Genomic DNA, 22,632 nt, shown 5'->3' with positions numbered 1-22,632 from the left:
CCTCTTCATGCTTGACTAAATTTCATGATTTTGACAACATTAATCCTGTTGGGCTGTCTTAAGCATATTTCCTCTTTTATAAAGCACAGAACCCAACAGGTGAGAATTTGGTCCCTGGTTATTAATTCGAGACACTACACAACAAATGAAGGCCCATTCAGGTCCCGAAAAATCCTTGTCTAGCATAACACCTTGAAGCCGTCCTTTTAGTGACCTAGATCCATATTTTCAACATTGTGAATTACTCTCTCACTTCCCATCTTATAACACTTTCTCCAAAAGGCGGAGATTTGCATTCCTTTCCTGGAGAAACCATCCCATGCATGAACACTCTATTATTGGCCAGTCCAGTCGCATCCCACACTTCGGTCTCACTACTAAGCGCCAGAAATAGGCTGCTCTACTCTCATATCAAGACTAATTATACCCTTGCAACCCTACAGTTGGGGCTGGTTAAGCCACTCAATAGGTATTTCCCCTTGCTGGATGGCCGTTGCCTGACAGTAGGTTGGCATTTCAGTGCTTCGATCCTCCTGGACTTTGCATTAGACTTGGCCCCCAATAACCACCAGATTCCTCCGGAATGTGATATGTGCCATAGCCAGCAAGTAGGGTAGCACCAGCAGCTGCTCTTTCATAAAAATATCACGAAGTAAATTACTCCCCATATTCTTTACTGTCCCATCATGTATCACTCGATTTCATTTAGTCTCTTCTCATTGTCAATATTTGCACCCAGTATTTGGACTATATTATACACCTCTTCTGTTTAAGCTATTAAGTGTATAATGATTACACCTTGATTGAACACACGGATCGTGCCCTGCCTGGACAAAAAACTTTACTGAGCAGTCCACCACCTCTTTACTTACGTCTATAAACATTTGGGTGTGTTTTTATGGGCGATTGTAAGCCCCATCAAATTGAAGTCCTAATCCTCAACCGAGGCCCTCAACTATGGAGCAAACATTCGTGGCAATTAAATACAGGAAACTTTCCCAACCCTGCCAAATCTGTAAAAGATCTGGGATTCTCTTGACTACTTTGGTAATATGTATGTATGTATGTATGCATGCATTAATGTATGTATTTATTGCATTTTGTGGAGTGCTATGTTGACCTCGCTGTGGAGTCCTGGCACTGAATGATCCGGAATGGTGAAGGCAAAGTCTACTCTAGCCATTATTGCAGTAAATCCCTCGTTGTTAGTGCTGGTTGAAACACAATTTGATCTTAAATCTTTTTTTATTGAAATTGAAGGCAGTTTGCCAAGTAGAGATGTGAGCACAATACAAGATTGCTACCCCACACAGGATCTGGTAAAGGATGGGGTGGTGAAAATTCATCTGGATCATGATCCTAGTCTTATTGAGGGAGTAATTTCGTTCAATTTTCAGCATATTTTTATAGGCACAGTGTGTGATGCAGAGGTATTTGAAAGTCATGCAGTTGTGACCAGGAAGGCAGTTGAGTGCAGATATAACTGGAGTGATGATGTGGTTGGCTCTCTGAAGGTGGAGGAAAGGAACAGCCACATTTTGAACTTTGCAGAGTCTGTAATTCAGGACAAAGTGTAGGCAGAACTAAGCATTGTTTCTATAATCCAACCTGGAAAAGATGAAGGCATTGACCTCTTTAGCTCTGTAGGGAAACAACAGATAGCAAGAGCTGATGATTGTGTTTATTTGACAGCAAAGGGAGAGCGTGGCGTCAATGCATGAACTCAATGTTATTTTTTTAACATATATGTGGTCAGAGGGCAGGGACCAATTAATAAAGGCCAGCAGGAGGGAGGCCTGAAGTATGGGTTGTGATTTGTGACGAAGACCTCAATTCTATCCGTTTTCAGTTTCAGCAAGTATTTAATGCATCCAGCGGTGGATGGTGTGCATGCATCAGGTAAGGTTGCATACCATGGCATTAGGGGACACATCCAATTTAATAATGATCTGAGTGTCACCAGCATATAAAGGTGAAACCAAATTTGTGAACAATAATGATCACAATGCTGTAGTTATATGTTGAAGAATGTGGAGAGCAATGATCATTGAGGCACACAGAAGAAGGTAATTAAAGGAGTGATTTGTTCATTGAGGTAGGGATGATTAGAAATCTGTCACCTAAAAATTAAGTTAGTCAGGAAATAGCAGATGCTTTGATCCTAATGTTATGTTGTGTTATGTTAGGCAGATTTATAAAGCACACACACACCCAAGGGCACCATGGCGCTGAGAGAGGAGGAAGAACATAAGGGACTAAAAGAGCAGTGCTTTGAGAGATCGTTGAAAAGAGAGATGTCAGTAGTGGCACATAGCGTAAACAGGAGTCTATTCTAGCTGCCGCCATAGAGAAAGCACGTCCCCCCATCCTAGCCAGCCTGATACAGGGCACCGATAGCAGTAGAGCAGACTGAGATCGGAGGGCATGTGAAGGTACATATTGGGATAACTTTTCCTGGAGGTATTCAGCTCCTTGTTTATAAAAAAACATGGTGGACAATGCACAGTGATTTGAACAAGATGTGTTTCTTCACAGGAAGCCAATGAAGTTATCTGAGCACAGGCGACATGTGAGTACGAGGGGGAGGACGGGAGACTACTCTAGCAGTTGTGTTTTGAAGCAGCTGAAGTCTGTTTATAATATAATATAGGCATGTTGGCCCACATACAGTGAGTTGCAGTAGTCAACTGTGCTCACAATTAGAGCCGCAACCACAGGAGTGTGGAATTGAGCAGGGATGAAGGGACCAACCTTCCTCAATACGCAGAGTTTAAAATGGCCAGTTTTACTAAAAGGAGCAGCGTGATCAGCCATAGATAAAGAGGAGGAGAGTTTAACCCCAAAATTTTTCACAGAGGTGGGCGGAAGGGGAAACGGGCCAAGAGAGGAGGGCCAGAAGTCAGGGGTCCAGAAGGATAGGGGACTGGTAGTGCCCACAACCAAGACCTCTGTCTTGTTCCCGTTAAGTTTATGTGAGTTTAAAGCCATCCATGCTCCCAAGTCCTCCAGGCAACTCCTAAGCTGGGCAGCAGTGTCGGGACTAGAGAGATCAAGACGAACCAACAGCTGAGTGTCATCGGCATAGGAGTAGATTCTAAATCCGTAGAAGCGGATGAGAAGGAGGAGGCATCTGATATATATTTAAAGAGTATAGGGGAAAGAGCAGAACCTTGCGGAACCCCACAATTAAGCCATACTGGTTTAGAGAAAAAAAGGGGGGAGGGAGACCTACTGAGAATGGTCGGCCATAAAGGCAGAAAACCAATTTACAACCTTGTCAGATATGCCAACTTCCGAAAACCGGGAGATAAGTATGGTATGATCGACCGTGTCAAAAGCCATAGATAAATCCAGCAGCAGTACTGCTCCCACTCAACCCTGGTCAACCAGGCGAGCGAGATCATCGAGTACAGAATTGAGTACCGACTCAGTGCCTCTTCCTGGGAGAAAACCTGATTGAAAGATGTCAAAACATCCAGAAGATTCCAGGAAGGAGGATAAAAGAGGGGAAAAAAGGGCCTCCATGACCTTCATCAATACAGGCAGAAGTGAGATGGGGCGAACATTTTCAAGCAGCCTAGGATCAAGAGTGGGCTTTTTTAGCAGAGGTGCATGTTTCAATGGGCTGGGAATAAAGCTCTTAGAGAACGACATGTTGACTGCCGCTGTAATATGGGAAATTACCTCACCTGAGATGTCTTTAAGCAAGGTAAGTGGTATAGGGTCAGCTGGAAAGGGGGATTTAAGGTGCTGAATAGCCTCAGAAATGTCACGTTCACAGAACACCGGGAAGGAGGACCAGGTGGACCTAGGCAATGGCGGAGGATGGGGGGGCTTTACAAGAGAAACTTGGCTGGCCGCCACCACGATACCATTTCAAATAGTTTCAATTTTATTCACAAAGAAAGATGACAGAGCGTTGCAAAGGGCTTGAGAAGGTGTAACACCAGAGCCTGTTGTACTAGGGGTGGGCAAGGACTGAATAAGTTCAAATAAAGCCTTAGGCTTGTTGACAGCAGCTTGCACCTTGTCACAAAAAAAATATTTTTTTGCAGCACTAATGGCTTTTTGGTAGGTGGCCATAGTGCGACGAAAAATGCATTTATCGACATCTAAGTATTTTGCACGTCATTTCCTCTCAGCACGTCTACAGACGAGTTTGAGGGCTCTGAGATCATCTGAGAACCATGGCTTCTGAGGTGAGATTCCTAGTTTTACAGAGCTTAATTGGAGCCAGCAGGTCTGCCACTGTAGAGAAGGATTCTCTGAGAGAGCTGAAGGAGCAAGGTTGTGAAGGGTAAGCTGGCCACAAAGGGATGCAACCAAATCATTGTTGTTGACTTTGCACCAGTTGCGTTTCAGAATGGCAGGTTTGACTGGGTGCACTACGGTGTCCTGCAGCCGAGTTGAGAATGAAATAAGAAAAAGATCGGTCCAAAGAAGAGGGGAGAAGGATGAGACCACATTATCAGTGTGAGGGGCAAAATAAGATCAAGGACATTGCCATGCTGGTGGGTAGGTTCCAGTACAAGTTGAGGTACACCAAGATCCGTCACAAGAGAAAGGAGGTTAGTAACTGAGCTGGCGGAGGAGGTCTTAGCAGCCAGGTTGAAATCACCCATAACCCAAAGACTCGGGTACATGGCTTGGATTTCGGAGACCAGGTCGGGGAATGTCATGTAGAACATGGCATTAGCACCAGGAGGTCGGTAGATCAAAATGATGGTGATTGTCGAGAGAGGGGAAATAGAGATGCGAGCTAGGCAACACTCCATATTGAGTGTGTGGCTAGGCATCGTACATACAGTTTTATATGCAGTTTTATGAATAATGGCCAGTCCGCCACCAGGGTGGGTAGATGGACGGTCAACATGGGCCAGAGAATAGTCTGCGAGACACATGAGAGGGATTGGAAATGCACCATATTGAAAGTAATGACAAGATGAGGGTGATTAAGGCACCTGTTCCATCACAATCTGTAAACATTTGCAAGACATCTAGGATATTTGTATAATGTATCCATGCCACAAACGAGGTAGAGTCGTGCATGTATGTTATCCAGGATGTTCTGGTCTTCCATAAAGGACTGAAACTGCCACGCTGCAATTGTTTCTAGAAACCTGACAGGGAAAGGCAAGTTAGACATAGGTGTGTAGATTTTAGGGAAGTAGGTGTCCAAAAAAGGTTTATTTGAGGAGAGGTATGACAATTTATTTTTATTTTTATTTTTATTTTATTTTTACATTCACAGCAGTGCGCCAAACCCTCAGGTATCAGGGCGCTGGTTACAGTGAGTGAGAAGTGAACCTTCGCAAAGTGCAATATCTCTCAAGCAGTTACCACTTGGAAGTGGTTCTTAAAAAGCATAATCTGGCAAAGCCACACCCGTTGGTACTGGCTGATGCATCAGGTAAACAAGACTAGCAAAATCAGGTAGAGTACAGTCTGTAAAAGCCACACTTTATGGTGCTGGGGGACTACATCATCAATTACTGTTTTGACGTCTGGAAGTAATATTCCCAAAGGGAGGAAAGAGTTTAGAAGATGTAGAAGGTCGTGGAAGAAAAGAGGGCACAGGTCTTTGAATAGAGCAAGGGGGTAACCATCTAGGGAAAGCCTGAATTCATTATTTTTGAAAGTATGGAGAAGCGGAGAAGCGATCACGTTTGGAATTGTCGGAGATGAAAGGCAATTAGAAGGAGGGGAGTGGTGGGAAAGCGTGGACTAGAGTGTGGGGACATTGGAGGTTTTTTTTAGAGACAATCGTGGGGAGAACGATATCAATTCTGTTGATGAAGAATCCGTAGAACATTTCACATAAAGCATTGGGTAGGCTTGAGGGCCCCAATAACTGTGAAGAACACTTAAGAGGAGCAGAGAAGTGATTATTTGCATTCCTGATTAGGTTTTAATAGCATCAGAGATGGGACATGTAAGGGATTATGGTGGGTGGGGGTGTAGGATTGATGCCATTTACAGTCCAGGGAGTTGCTGTTTGTGATGGAGGATCTCTGAAACATGTTGTTTGGTGCTTTAGTTTGGGGGTATGCACTTTCTTGCAAGGGGCTATTCGACCATGGTGGCAAGCAAAACTTTTTTGAGACATTAGTCTGCCTGTTGAAGCTTGATTTGTTTAGTTATAGAGCCATCTGATAATTGATTCCCTGAATTAAAAACTGAAATTTAGAAATCGTGGAGTTGCTTTTTGTGTTGTTATGCTTAAAATCTCATAATTTTGAATGTATTTTCTTTTGCGGTTTCAGCATTTGTTGCAATGAACCTTAATGAATAGATTTCCAGAATTCGTTTAATGCTCCTGTATCCTTTCATTTTTAACTTGTTCTTTTTTTTAAATGTTCATCTGTTTTCATTCTCATCATTAGCTATTACAGCAAGAACCTATTTGTTATGAGCGTAGTGATATTTCATAATAACTTGAAAATGTTTTGCTAAATAAATAAAATAATTCAATGTTGTTGAAAGGTTCTAAGGCTGCACTCTCTCTCTTAGATCTCAGTGAGCTCTGTCACTAACTGCAGTTTCAAATCATTGATGCTGCTTTGTCAGATCTTACCTCTACTCTCCTTCCCATATAGACCTATATCCTCAAGCCTTGACAGTGGCAGCAGCTTGTAGCTTTTCCTCCATTCTCATGAACTCCAATGTCTCCAGTATGTTCACAGTACAAGCAAAGAAGACCATGACAAAGGCACAGATTACATGTGGACTAATTCATTTACTTTAAATGTTCCAGAATCCTCCCCAAGTTCTTAAAGGATTAGGTCACGAGTCTCTGAGCTCCATGTTCTTACCACACACTACATATGAATTTATGTATGTATAAAGTGCAAACTAAGGTCCAAAGGCGATCATGTTCAGCTTATGTCAGTGGCATCTGTGCCCATAACATCAGAATGCAAAAAAGCAGGCAGCGCCATTTTGTTTCCTGGCAGAAAGCTGAGATATTGTCATCCGCACTTTGTCTAAAAGGTACCGCTTCAAATCCATGAAGGTTCTGAAGCTCTAGATCTACTTGCCTTAACCCTCCCCAACCTCGGAATCAACCAACAATTATTGCTTTCAGCCATCTTGGCGTTTAAAGACGCTTGTGGTAAGTAGTGTGTTACAAACCAAAATAAATGAATGAGCGGGAATAGGTCACACCACCCAGAGGTCTCACCTCTAGATAATGCAACCTATGGGGTCCCACTAGGAACAGTCTTGTTTCGTTGTTTTTTAATATGTGAGAGTAATCATTTGGGACTTTCTAATTTCTGATGTTCTCTATCACCCTCGGCATGGGCGCCAGCCAGTCTGGGAGCTTGGAAAGCGGTCTGAATCCTTTGGTATGAGCCCACGTTCCAAACTCCCCCACAGCTGTGCGCCCCTTCCCCAGTGCTGTACTTGCTCCCTCTTACCTCCTCCATATGAGATTTAGCACCCGTGGGTGCTAAAGGCAAAGATAGCATTTTAAAAAAGGACAAACTTACCTTTATTCCATCTTGCGAAATGCTCGTCCGGAGCAGGAGTCTGTGATGGACTCCTTTTCCCAATGCGGTGTCGCCGGACGGAGTAAAGATACGTTTTTTTTCTTTTTTTTTTACATTTTAACATAGCCTGTTACTCACAGGTGCTAAAGGCGAAATGCATCGGTGGTGGGCCAACCATGTTGATAATGGCGCCACCACCCACTGTAACTTGGGTAACTTGGGTGGCGGGTAGTTACCAACAGCGTCGGCCATCCTTTTTGGGGCAGATCGCCACATTATTCATATTACTGTGCTATTGAATACCTATGTGTCAAGGGATTGTTTCTGCATAAAATCTATACAATTAAAGTAAGTATCTATGTCCAAGGCTGACTGGACAAGGCCACTGAAACCATAACTGCTTGTTTAGGTAAATTCACTGAGGTACATTTGAGGCTTTATCAATGGCCGACTAAGCGCGGCCTGTCTCTGTCTAATCATGGTTGGAATGTTGGCATCATGTTTGACTGCAGCCTTGACATGCTACCACAAACTGCTACAACTGTCAAGAAAGAGTGTTTCTATCCTTGGACAGTTTGATCTATTTGCCCTCTCATTAATGCATGAGCCTGCCTTGAGACAATGTGCCATGGCACTGGCTAGCACAGTAACTCCAGATGGTGCAGAATGTTGCTGGTCAAAGGTTCTACCTGTCTCACAATGCCAGCATATTATCCCCGCCTTGTCTAATATGCACTGGCTACCGGACGTGTTCTTTGTGAAATACTAGCAGTATGTGGTGCCACTTTATTTGCAGTCCCCTGTGGTCCATGAATGAGAAACCTAAATGCACCTTCAGAGCACAGTGGTAAGGGTGTTTCATCAAAGGTTCGGAGAGTGACTCCCTATTTTGGGGAGCCACATGCCAAGTCATACAGAATGATGCTGTGAGGATTGTAAAGCATCTTAGGAGAAGGGACCATACCACCATGGCCAGAAGATCACTTTACTGGCTCGGGGTGGAGGAGAGAATAAAGTTCAAACCCTTGACCCTTGTGCATAAATGCCTTTATGGAGAAGCCCCTAGCTACCTCAAGAATAGTTTGGTTTTATCTACTCCACAGAGACAGCTGTGCTCCGAAGGCACAAGCTTATTGATAGTACCTAATTACAAGCTCAAGTCAGGCATGGGTAGATCTTGTGTAGTGCTGGCAGCTCAGCTGTGGAATACTCTTCCGACGTCTATGAGAATGGAAGGTAATCACTTAAAGTTTAGAAAACTCCTGAAGACGCACCTGTTTAGGTAACTCAGGAGTTCCCAGCTACTGTCTTAGTTTACTTAGACACAGGAGGTCTCTTTGATAGCTTTGAGTTTGTCTTGTCAAAGCGCCCTGATGCCTGTGGGCTGCCGGCGCTATATAAGATGAAATAAAAAAGGAATGCACCGACCCTGCACTGTGCAAATCACCACCCCTTCCCTGTCCAGATGGCTTCGGAAGACCCAGTGCATGCATTTGCATTTTTCTTCTTCATGTGGGTCTCATGTGTGGCCATATCCTGTTTAATGCTGAATGTGTTCTGTTTTGTTCCCCCATAAGTAAGGTGCCATTTATACCCCAAGAAAAAAAGTTTAACGTTCCATGGTGAATTCCACCTATTCAAAATGCCTGTTCATAAAATATTTGGTTAATCTAAATGTTTAAGCCGTACAGTCACGAGGTCCGACATTAGTCAGATTTCCCAAGCTTTAATGAGAAATGGAACATTTCTGATATTTAACCAAAAAAGTAAAGGAACACGTGCAATAAAAACTCATCAGAAACAAAATTTTAAAAAATGACCTTCGTTTGCCATTAATGGCACCTACTCAGTATAGCCCCGTCTTACAGAAATAGAGGGCATTAGGCCAATTTCTCTGGCTGATGGCCACTTTGTTTCCTCTATCAATTTTGTTTCTTTGTATCCCATGATCTCCAAACCCCTGGGGTCCTTTCACTACAAATTAGATTGTGCCAGGTTCTTAATTCTGCATTCAGAAAATGCATTTGTGGATGAAAACAACATTATGCAGTTCATTTAGTTCTAGTCTGTTACTGTACAGCAAAAACCAATTGTAGTGCAAATGATGTAAGATTCATAATTTGGACAAACTGCTTCATTCACTTACATTCATACATCCTAATTTGAATACTTGTTGCTTGCAAGCAGTTTTCTTATTGCACTGGGCCTGACCCAGTTGCATTCTAACATGTCATCTAAAATCCACAGCAAATAGCAACTGTAATATGTTGAAGGTTTTGTGAACTATAGAGACACTGAGACATTACACTGAAGCGGATACATGTTGTCTTTGTGTCTGTTCACTTTACAATATAAGGTTTAGCTAATATACATTTAATTTCTACATTACAATCATAGGAAAAGGTTACTGGTACTAACTCTGACTAACTCTTGGCTTACAGCTGGAGAGAGTTTATTGGATGCACAAAGAAGTCAATGGAAGTAACTCTGATTTACAGCTGGAGAGATACTTGTAAGTCTGAAGTAGGTGAGCACCACTACTGACAGCTCCTATGTGAATCAAATAGTCTCTCTTTCTGGTAACTCTGACTCGCTGTAGATCTGCCTCCTGGTGGTAATCAACAACAGCAAAGCATACTATAGCCATGTAGTCCTTGCGAGGGACAAAGGCTGGCCAGCGGTCATTATCCCAAGCAATAGCGACCCCTCCCGAGGTGTGTAAGGTTATTAGCACACGGTGGCCATAGCAATATAGGCTTTGGTGCTGTGGTGGTGAAATTAAAAAAAAAAACCTTAGTATAATACTGACTAAAGTAAATGAACAGAACTTCTTAATAAAATGAGTGTGGTTTTCTTTCATAGACATTTGAATAACAAGGTTGTCCTTAGAAGTTGAGCATTTCAAAAGTAAGCTCAACTGGACTGTAACAGTGTTACTTTGAGTATGCAGTAGGTGCACATGTAAACAGTGTCTTGAAATACAAGTGAATCCATGTATCCATGTTTTCCAATTGGATGTTGTCTGTCACGTTGACGATGCAGTGCAAGAAAGATATTAAGAGAGAGGAAGTGCCTTGTTGAAACATATCTAGCTAGGAAATGGAATTGATGTTTCCTTAATGCATTGAAAGGCTTTCTGTTGTTTCCCTGATTGCTTCTCAACTCAGAATGTTGGCAATTAAGTCAATACGAGTAGCTATTGGTTGCAATCCGTGCATTAGGATTGGTTCAGAGGAAGTAAATATTGACATCTATGTGATAATATTGTTTAAGAAAAGAACCTGTGAATTCTACTTGTATTTTTTAAGATGATTTACAACAACTTTACATGTTATCATTGTTAATGAGACCTTCAATACCACACTGTATGCACCAAGTTTTCAACACTGATCACTTCACAGATTCCATAATGACTGAACACTTTTCATTTTATATAGCTCATGCTACTGTACATTGCCCATTTCATATCTATGTTGGTAACACGTATGACTATTAGCCAACACTGTATTACTAATCATATCGATCACAGGAAGAGTAAAGTAATTATAGTCCATTCACTGTAAAAATAAAGTGGGACATGTATCAATAATTCATCACAAAGGACTAGCTGGGAGTGGCAAGGACCTCAACAGGCAGTAGGTCTGTGTTAAGCAATGACAACAAGCAAGAGACTTCATACCAAAGGAACCACTCGCCCTTTCTCTAGGTTTTGAAAGTAGCAGGACCCATAGAGCAGGATCTCAAGTTGTCCAATGTTGGGTGTTAAGTAATCCTAGTATGTAGGCTTGTATTGTATGTGTTTCTGCTACTTGTAGATCTGCTTATCATATGTACAGCAATGCAACAGGACATGTGCTTGTAACCCCAGGAATTACAGAGCATCATTTGAGAGCTCTATGTTAGCCTGTTTTAGTGTGAATGATGTAGTTGGGGGAGAGAAGTTGGCAGTGGATTATCTGTTTTACCAGCTTATAAAAGTTTACAGATATTGTGTGCAGATTGAGTTTGGAAGGCCACAAGATAAATCTTTTACCTCTGGCAATAAGGGGGTTTCATCCCATGGGGCCAGGTACACCCTTATCGCCAGAATTCTTGGTGGAATTCTCTCGTGCATGTGTTTAACGTCTTTTATGGTTGTTCCTGTTCTCATCTGTAATAATTCGACCAACTGTTTACTTGGAAAATAGTAACATCTGTTATTTACAATACAATAAAGATACATAAGTTCAAACTCAAATGTGGTATTCAGGAACCAACACAAATACAACACTGGCATAAGATAATAGCTCCATTAGCTGTTGGGGAACCCCAATTTAGGGCCACATTTCCGCATTGCAGGCCCACTCTGTCAACAAATTCGGACTCCAGCATTGATGGATTATCCCTGATGGCATTCCAATTACCCATGCAAATGACTTTTATTGTATCCTATGGCCCATTTGTATTTACCAATAATGTGCTGTATGTAATCAGTAGGAAAATGCAGGAAAAGTAACTAGCTAAATACGAATACCAACTGGGAGTGTTGGGACCACTAGCTGGTTCCAACATGCAAATGATATTGTCTCTATGGGGTTCTTAGTTGGCAGTGTGACATTTCTTTTTTGCTTTACATCTCTTTAGTAGATGCTAAAATAAGAAGTCTTTAATGCCCAGAATCAGCTGGTCCAAATTTTAGAAACACGTCTTCATATTTTCTGTGAAATATGGCAGATTAAAGAAACATTTAGTCTAAGAAGTGGTCGCCGTTGAACACAAAGGTTGTCTGTTCACCTAAAAAAATAAAAACGGATAATATTTCTGATAATACAATCAAAACATCACAGCTATATTTGTATCACAATCAACAAGTTAAACCAATATTATTTTCATGTAAAGGGACTTTTTCCCTTGTATAATAAAATGTTATTGTTCTGTTGTCCCACTTTTCCCTCCACTGTCTCACATTCTTCACTCTATGAACTTTATCGTAATGTGGGGTGGAAACATTGTACGAGCTGGAGAAAAAAAATACAGTAACAGGCTTCTCATTGAGGCGAACCCACATCAAAAAGCCTGCCTCCTGCAGAATCCAGAGTTTTGCAGGATTTCAGGGATAGGTTCCTTGGCATCAACATGACGCAAGTAAAATGTGCATTTCTGCCGGTGTTGCAGTATTTTATTGGGAAGCAGCCAGCACGTGGACCAGGAAATCTGTCGGAAATGGCTCTCTTTACGTGGATCAAAAATCTGCTTGAAAATCGAGAGCATCACAAAGACTAAACATGCACAGCCAAAAAAAAAAAAACATTTTGCACTAAGACAACAGCTGATTCAGAAAGATGGGGAGCAAACACACAGGAGACCATCTGATGCACTTTCTAATAAAGGTGGATGCATTTACAGGGCATCGAAGCCTGCCCTTCACCCCCACTGCTCCCTAGTCCCAAATCCACTCACCTGGCTGCTACCCTTCCCTTCCTGTGGAGTTTGATTTATTGTACACTATGTGGGCATCCAAAGATATTTCATGAGGAAACATTGTTGACCAAAGGAATTGCCTGTACATGCATCAAGCAGCTTTTACACTGAAGGCCAATTGGCAGTGGAGACCTCAGTATCACAGTGGCTATAGAAAATATATTCTATACGCATACTGGCAACTACGTCAGGCAATCTCTGAGCTGTGGAATTGGTGTGCGCAATTGTTAAGCAAAAAATATAGTTAATGTTTTTGCCTTAAGGCCTCCTTCAGGCACTGATTGGATGAATACTGCCCTGAACCCATCCATGCCTCAGGTAGCACCTCCGCTTCCTAGCTCCTAAATGAGGTCTATTTCCTGACACTTTAGCACTCCAGGCTGTACCTTATTCTTTAATATATCTTAGAAAATATTGTCTAAAGTTTGAGAAAGTGTTAATTTTAGAGTATACACACTGTTACATTAAAAATAGTCCTAGCAAAATGACTTCTGTCCATGTATGCCCTGGTGGATGGACAGCTTTTTAATGCAATAGCGAGCGTAGACTAACTTAGACATGGTTTGCACTGCAAATGTATTCTTTCGGTTTACAGGCCATATTTAAATTCAGGAATTGTCAATACATTCACCAACAATATCTAAATATGGCCTGTTTTGGGGGTTGTGTGCCAATAATGATGACATATTTCTTTTTTATTTTTAATTTTTTTATTTGTGTTTAATCAAAAAGATATGATTTTAACAAAAATCGTTGTCAAAGATTTTTTTCAGCCACTTTGGGCCCTTTTCCCTGGTTCATCGGCATTTAGGATCAACCACTTGTAGTCTCGTTTTTTGCTTTCAGTAGTGTCATATCATCAAGTTGGATTAGGGTATCTGGAGGCCTGAGATCTAGCTGGTCACAAAAGTTTCCGAGGTTAAGGGAGGCAAACTTTCCAGCATAGTCATTAGATGTTGGAGTATTTTAGACGTAGCCATTAGCCAGGTTAGCCGATCTCCACTTATCATCCTAGACCACCAGCATGTCTCGTTTTCCAACGAGGGGTTAAGTGAGAAGTGCTTCATGTACTTTGATCTAAGACTTAATGTTTCAGAGCAATTGAGAAGAAGGTGCCGGACTGTTTCTTTTTCATTTTGTTGACGGCAAAGTCTGCAGTGGTTAGAGCTTGAGAGGCCTCTAATAGCTTTAACTTCGTTTGTGGGAAGAACATTAAGTCTGGCTCGAAGGAGGCAATTTCTTGCTTGTCTGTTGGGAAATTGTTTAATGTAGCCTTGCAGTTCGCTGGGCTTCTTTGTGTTTGTCAGCAAATGGAGTGTTAGTTTGTTTCCTGCAGCTTGTGTCAGAGTCTGGATCCAGTCTAGATCTTTGATTTTTTTCAGTACTTTTGCCGGATTGCTCACCAGTTCTTCTTCGTTGCTCTCGATCGAGTTTAGCAGTGCTGAGATTTCTAGCCTCCAGGTTTGCAGTGTCTTGTTGCATTGGTTCTCCAGCTCCAGTTTAATGATTCTGTAAGGTAATGGGCTTGTAGGGAGGAGACATTTCCTGAATAGCGTCAGGGAATTGCAGTTCCGTGATCCTTGCAAAGACTGGAGGCTCAGTTCTCTTCCAATTGAAGCTACCGGTGTTGAGCCCGGTAAGCCAAGGACTGACCTCCAGAAAAGTGCTTCGAGGTTGGGCCATATTTCGTTTGGAAGCAATAACATTGCTTCAGTTTCATAGGTGAGTGTGGGCACCACTTTCATTTTATAGAAGCTTATGGCTGGTATTGTAGAGAAGCAGCCAAATTTTCGATCAATTGCCTTTCCTTGGCTGGCCAGTTTCCTAGTTTTTAGATGTAAGGTTTCTTGCATAGCAAATTCCTTTTTGGAACTATCCAGTGTTATTCCGAGGTACTTGAAGTTCTTCACTTTTTCAATCTCAATTGTGGAGGTACCATTTTGTCTTGTCAGTCCTCCTTGATTTCCTTTCCAGAATCATTATTTTGGTTTTTTCCTTGTTGACTTCCAGGTTGTTGTTGGTTGTGTAAGATATCAAGTTGTCAAGTTGACGCTGCAATCCAATAGGCGTTTGATCAATTAAGATTAGGTCGTCTACATATAGGAGCCTACTAATTTTTTGTTGGCCCAACTTTGGGGGGAAAGATCTGATGTCATCTTCTGAAGCTTGATAATCTCCTAGGTAGGCCAGAAAAAGGGAGGGAGCCAGCGGACATCCCTGTTTAACTCCTCGTTGGGTATCAATTGATTCCGATAAGGCTCCTTTGTAGTTTAGCCGCACTCTAACGGTGGTATTGTTATGGAGTGCTTTGATGGGGTCAAGGATTTCGCTAGGACAGGACCATCCTTCTTGTTTCTCCCAGAGGCGGTTTCTGTCGACCCTGTTGAAGGCCTGGCTGAAGTCTATAAAGGCCATGAATAGGCTGGGTCCCCCTTCGATCACTTTGCCTTTCAGGGCGGTTAGCATCAAGATGTTAGTTGTGCTTCCTAAGTTTTTCTTAAATCCCGATTGGAACTGATCGTTGCACGGTGCATCATTTGCCCAGATTTGGAACCTTTTCAGCAGGAGAGAACCGTAGACCTTTCCAATCGGGTCCAGCAGCGTGATCGGGCGATAGTTGGAAGGGTTTTTTATGTCGCCTTTCTTGTATATAGGCACTATTATGGCTGAGGTCCAGGAAGCTGGAATTGATTTAGTCGCGGAGCATCTTCCAAAAACCAGACTGATGAGTTTTGCCCAGGCTGCTGGGTGCGCTTTTAGGTCTGTATTGCTGATGCCTTCCGGGCCTGGTGCTCTTGAGTTTTTTAGCTTTTTTCTCAAGTTACAGATTTCGACTTGGTCGTCTAGATTTTCCCACAAAGTAGCACACTTTCTCCGTTCTGGCGTTGTCTGGCCAAGGGGAAGTGTGAACGTTTTCTTGATGTAGGTTGTCCAGGTTGTTTCCCCAATGCCATTTTGGATGTTTTCATTCCTGGTTGATGTTGTAGAGTTGAGTAGAGACCAAAATTCTCTCAAGTTTTTCGTGCATATCGACTTGAGAACAGCTTCAGAATCTTGTTGGTAGAGCTTTGCTCAATGTGCTTTTACCCAGGTCCGATACAGTTTTTTGGCCTCTTGTTTTTCATTGTTTGCTTGCTCGTGATTGAGCTTTGCTGCGCTCCTTAAGGCCTTCCGATATTCTCGCCGCTTTTGAACTAGAGCAGTGTCGTAAGTATGCTTTTTACGGTCGATAGGTTGAGACTTTTTTGAGCTAGTTTTTTTGTAAGCTATTAGCAAGGGACCATAATCAGCCGAGTCTTACTTGTTAATTGGGGTCTCTTCATACTTGCTAGTCAGCTCTCTGATGTCTTTTGCCGAGAGCCGAAGTCTGCTCCCTTGGGGATTTAATTCAAGCTGGTGATCCAAGGTTTCCACTGCGTTATTAATGCTCCTCCAGGTGGCTATTAGTGGATTATGATCGCTGGTCTTGGATTGGGCAACTTCAAAGCACATAATGAGTTCGATAAGCGGTCTTGAGACGAAAATGTGGTCAATAGTGGAATATATGGTTCCATTTGACCAAGTTGGTAAGCGATCGATGTTGGAGAAAGCCATATCTAAGCTTTGCAGCTTTCTGGAGTTCATTAAGTTTAACCAGAGAGAGCCTCTATGTTCCGATGGAGTGGGATTTCTTTTATGGCTGTCAGGTATACAAGAGGTGTTTAGGTCTCCACAGATTAGGATGTGGAGTACTCAGTGGATCGCCAAGATCTCGTCGATTATGGTCTCAATTTCCAGCAGAAAAGCTGCAGGTTCAGTGTTTGCAGGGTTCCAGTACGTGTTTATGATGGCTAATGGAGTGTGTTGTGCAGTTTTGTTTTTGTCGTTTTTATGAGTCCAAGTTAGGAGAGTTGCCAGCAGGTTTTGATTTGCAACCAGCACTTTGTCCAGCTTGAGCCCGTTTCCAATGCGGCTAGCTATGAGGAGGCCAGAGGAGGGACGTCCCATTGTGCTCTTTTTTGCCGGGGCCAAGGTAATTTCGTATCCATCGAGGGAGGGTGTTCTTGTGAGCCACGTTTCTTGTAGGCACAGTATGTCATAGTTGCCTAAGTTTATCTCACCAGTAGTGGTCAAGTGCATGAAGCCTCTAGTATTCCAGGAGCAGAGACTTAAGTTGCACGTGGCAGGATTTAAGTTGCGTTGCTCCGGAGTGAAGATGTATTGGCACCTGGATTGCTATTTGTTCGACTTTGCTATGAGGGCTTTAGGAGGCCAGGCCCAGAGACCGGAGGTGGAAGTCTTGTTCGCGTTGTTGTCTGATTTCCCTGAAGAGGTATGGACTTCCTGCCTGATTGTTTTTTCCGTGAGTCGGTAGGTATTATTTCTCTTGTCGGACTGTGTATTGATGTCCGCATTTGCTGAGGCAATTGAGTGATGTTTTTGGGTAGTTGATGGCCTGACTTCCTGCTGCAAGCGTGAGTTTTCCTGGTCATGTTTCCCTTCCGAAGAGGCTGAGAATGCCTGGTGAGTGTTGACTTTTTTTGGCCTGTTCTATAAGTCTCTGTGTGTTTGCCTCGAGTTTCTTCTGCTAACTGTGCTAACTGTGTTTTTTTGGAAATTCGCGTTCCGATGAAATATGGGCTCTGTCTCGTGAACTCTGATAGTAGCCATCATGTTCGGTTAGATCATATCCCATTCTGAGGAGATCTTCAACCTCTTGCCTGAGTAGATCTTTGGCTAGCCTTGATGAAATATGTAGGTAGGCGGCTGCTTTGCCGTTCCTGTGACTGGGGTCGACGATCTTTATGTCTTCTGTGTTTATCCGCCTCAGTCTTGGTACGTAATGGAACAGAGTTAATACTGAGCTTAGGATCACGTCATCGTGGTTTCCATGTATCTGTTCAAGTTTGAGCAGCCACCACTCTTCTGGTTTCGCAGTGTTAGTTTTCCTATATTTTTCCGTTTTGGATCGATAGTGAATTTCACTGAAATCCTTTTTTTGAGTGCGAGGATCTAGTAGATGTGTCTTAGGTTCGTTCTTTCGTGTGGGTCTCTCTTTTTCTGGAGTTTGATTTCTGTTTCGATGACTAGTCACTCTAACTCTCCGAGTATGTTTTCCAGGGATAGGAGTGGCGGGTGCCATATCTGCTGGGGATTGATGGGGTCTGCCTGGCAGGCATTGAGTGGAAATTGATTTTTTCTTGTTTTCTGTCCACAATAGTTGCGGCGCTCTTCCAGCATGAGGAAAGATACATTTTGATCAAGGGTAACCTCTTCCAGGTTAAGGGGGGAATTTGAATGTGCGGGACTAAAGTTGACTTTCCTCTCTCGAGCCGGGGGTATGTCGCTTGTATCGCTTGGCGTGCCGACTGATGTTCATCAGGGCCTCGATGTTCACGAGGTCGTCAATTGATTTAGGTGATTGGTCGTGGATGTTTTGTTAATGGGATTTCACGGTAGATTTGGTTATAGTGGCTAGCTTTCCGGCGGATTTTGCCGTTTCCCTGAGTCTTTCGGGCTGGGCCTCTCTCGGTTTCTCTTTTTGTGTTGGTGCAATTGTGGGTCTTGGATTCATGGCTAGTGTCTTCTTGCTGGTAGCCACTCTTTCATTTCCTGCACTTTTTTTAAAAATCAGGAATGGTTGGTCCTGGGTTTGCATGGGAGTGCAGTTTACCGTTTGCGCTTGAACGGGATCGTTTATAACGAGAAGCACTTCCTTTTTCCCTTTGGTGCCATTTTCCTTTTGGGACGTTTTTGTTGTTTGAGGGACCGTTTGTGTTAAGGTACTCTTTACATAGGGGGCTGTGGTCAAGTAGATGACAGATGTTGTTTGTTCTGCCGCGTCTCTTGTTGGCCTATTCAAGCATTGCTCATCTTTCTTTGAGATGTTTTCCTTTGCAGGCGTCATCGTTGAAGTTGTTCCTTGGTTGTCATCTTGTGCAGTTTTTGCTCGGGTTTTGTGAGCCATTACATAGCCCTCCAAGTAAATCAGTTTTGTGTGGATTATTGCTTGCAGTGTGGTATGATCCTTTAGGTTGTCACTCATAGATTCATAAAGTTTTGTAAATGGAGTTAACGTTATGGTAATGGCTGACATAATGGAGAAAATATCGGGCTTTTTCGAGGGGGTCTCGTTTTATGGTGAGACGCCCTGGGCACTCTGTTTCCTTGGAGATAAGAGTTGAGAAAATGGGGCACACGTCGATCCTCGGTGGCGTTGGCTTGAAGACAGGTCCAGGGATAGTATTCTGTGCGAACTGTCGAGGGGAGAAAGAATGGGTATCTCTCCGACTCTGCTCAAGCCTTTCCTGTTGTCTCGCGGCCTCAACGCTATGCGGGGGCTTTCATCTCCAGTTATTGTTTTAGACGTGTTTTTATCAGCAAGCGATGTACCCAAGTTGGCGTTTTCTTTTGGTTGAGCTCTGGGAGACGGGGCAGCTGCTAACGCCGGAGAGCTGTCGGGTTGTGTGTTGTCTTCCCCAATCTTCGCCGAAGTGGCGATCTGTACTGTGGCCCCAAAAGATTTTACTGGTGGTATCGCTGTGGACTGACTGTCAGTGTTATCTTCTAGGATTTGTATTTCCATTGTCCCCAGTTGAGAGGGGGCGGTATCTCCGTCTCTCTTTGGGTGTTTAGCTGTAGGTTGGAGGCCTCACCTCCCGGGTTTTGGGGGTTGGGGTAAGTTATGGAATCGAGTGACTTACTACAGCCCTCCAAATTTGCCTTTTGAGGGGACTGGAGTGTATCTGGGGGTGGTGGCTCTATTGGGTTTGTGGTTGGTGAGGTTTGAAAGTCGAACCTTCTATGTTTGGGCAATGGTTGGCAGTCCAATATGGCATCAAGTATTTCCGCGTCTGTTAGCTATGTCCCTCGGGCTGCCCGTGGGTTGGTAGTAATGCGGAAGAAGCTTGTAAGAAGATTTTGCGGAATGCCTGTTTTCTTGATGGATTCTCTCCGTGTAGTTGGAGGGTTGGCTCCATTTAGGTTTTTCCTTGTGTATGAATGTTTTTGGGGGTAGTCTTGGTAGTGTCTTTTTGCTCCTGTCTACTGGGCCTTCTTTTCTGTGCCCCGGAAGGGGAGTGTCTTTGGCGCTTCCTCTGGTTTAAATTTGGGGGTGTTTCCGTATTTTCCCAGCTGATTTTCTGGGATAGTTGGTGGGGTTTGCTTGTTGTAGGTGCCGTCTCCCACTGTGACTTTGCGGGGAATAGTGTTCAGTTCAGCCTCCCCAGGTGTGATTGAAAGCTCGCACTGGTGCGTTTCAGTTGGAGCCCCGTGCTGCAACGCCGCTCGAATCACTCCTGCGTTGCAATGCAAGAGCTGTCACTGTGATGGGCGAGGGGGCTGGGCTTTCTCCAAGCACCACCCCCGCTGCTTCTCCTCCGCTCTCTGAGGCCGACGGCTCCCCGGCTTTGCTGTTTTCGATGTCATCTCGCGCCACAGCTCGGCCCATCTCCTCGAGTGCCACGGATCCACGATGCTGAACCGCAGGATCCTCTCCACGAGGCAATGCCGACCCGAGCTCCCCTCTGGGAATCACTGGTAGGCAGGTCGCTGGGGGAGTGTTCACAGGGTTTGCCGTGGAGGTTTGTTGGCCGGAGCTGCTTTCAAGTGTTGGCTTTGAAGTTGGTTTCTTTGTTTTTAGAGTTAGTGGGTGAAGCCTATCTTGATGGTTAGTATGGGGCACTGGTGGGATACAATTTTGGGCCTCACATTGCTGTTCAATGAACAGTTTGTCTTTCTTGTCTTTGGTTGATCTGGAGCCATTATCAGCTCTATCAGAGTCAGAGTCCTGTAGAAGGCGTGAGCTGCGCATCCAGCGCCGATCTTCGTCAGGGGGGGTGAATGTTGGGGTGGCAGTCCTCACAGCCTCGGCTGACATGACTGCAGTACTGCCACTCTCCACCACTCCGCCTATACTAGAGAGACTCTTTGGTCTCTTGAGCCACCCCGAGCCAAACAGCAGCAAAAACGCTCTTCACGTATAGAATGCAGTGCCCTTTACTCTGCAGTCGGGCTTAACGCCGCAAGGGTGGCTGGTGCGGCTTTTTCAGGCAGGATGATGTCACGTGACAGCTCACATGACCTCCGTTAAACCGCACCTCCTCCAGGAAGTGGGAGTGAGCCGGCAAGAGTCCCAGGAGACTCGCAGTGCCGATGCCAAGAGATTCAGGAGACAAACGATTTTGCAACTTTTCCTTTCAGTAGCAATGATGACATATACTAATATTGCAGTACATGCTATGTACTTTGTAATGTAACACATGGGTTACTAACATTAATTACTAACACAGATTACTAACAAGGAGGGGGGGGTGGCTGTAGCATTAGGAACTGAAATTGGGGTGATTTTGAACCAAACTGCTGATGTAGGGGTTAGATGTGTGGGCTGCAGGTCTTAACATACTAACATTGGGGCATGATCAAATATGCTGGCTGTGGTTTGCCAGCTTCAGAGAATAAAGTGAAGGGTGAAAACTGTATATGCAGGCAAGATTCAGAGCTTGTTCTGTGAGGCAGCAAAAAAAGGGGCCTTGAAGATAAATGGCCATTGTTCTGAGCGGAAAAGAGGAAGGAAGGAATATGATACACTATTGAATGATGTGCTGAATACTGCCTAAAGGCCACAAGGGCTTGGCTGGAAATTTACATGAAATGGGTGTAAGAAGGGCTGGCAGATTCACAAAGGCTCTGTCACATGTTTAAGTTATGATGCCACAAGAAAGGGGCTGTAATTTGAAGGAGGTAACAGCTGATATCATCAAATAGGTGGGAAGAAATGTTTAGCATCCATATGTGAAATCGGGTAAAGGGATGGTTCTGAAGAAGGACTTATAATGGGCTCTCTGCTGGAATGAGGGGCTTTTTGGTCTGGTCCTGCGTTGAGCTGTTACAGAGTTTGCGGCTGGGATTTGGCTGTTTGAAACATAAAAAGGGAGCTGGCCTTTAACAAACTCTGACTTCTAGCTGTTGATTGTTGGATATTGAGAGAGATGTGGGGCTTAGCAAAAAGCTCTTTGCTGTCTCTATTTGCATGGAGTGAGAAAATTGAGCTGAATTGTCCTGTGTGATGCTTGGAGCATGATTGAAAAACTGTAGACAGGACATAAAACTTGATGGGAGCCGTCTTTGAGCTGACTGTATCTGGGTAGCTGGCAGCACCACAATGTTCCGAGCAGTACAGTGTCCGGGGATCCTGGCAGCTGGAAGTAAGGTGGGAGCAGCGACCAAGTGGAACCCAGACTGCATATACACCTGGAGGGCTGGGTTCACCAAAGTCTCAAGTAAATAGAGTGAGTAATAATATGGCCAAAATTAGCTTGAAATATCTTGCAGTGGTGATCTGGCAAGGGGTCGAACTGACCCAAAATGCATATCTCACTTTTTGTCTCAGGTACCCAGAGATTAAGATTAAGTTGCCTGATTCTTGGGGTTGTTCTGCTATGGAGGGGAGTCCATCATATCTGATCTCATAGTGTCACGACCTCAGGTGTCACAGCCCCCATCAAGTCATTAGCCTATTCATACACACAGGCCGCAAAACCCTCTAATAGGCCTTCACACTCCTGCATCACCAGACACAAGAAGAAACCCGGACTCAGTTGGACCAGGCCATGATGCATCTGGAACCAACTACGGCCATAAACTCTTGAGGGGTAATCCAACATGGAGGAGGAGCAAGTATCAAGGCACTAAAAGCAACGGG

The sequence above is a fragment of the Ambystoma mexicanum genome, chromosome 9 (assembly GCF_040938575.1).
Source record: "Ambystoma mexicanum isolate Mex_15411 chromosome 9, UKY_AmexF1_1, whole genome shotgun sequence".
NCBI classification, from domain to species: domain Eukaryota; kingdom Metazoa; phylum Chordata; class Amphibia; order Caudata; family Ambystomatidae; genus Ambystoma; species Ambystoma mexicanum.
The sequence above is the reverse complement of the archived record's forward strand: the minus strand, read 5'-3'. Positions refer to the sequence as shown.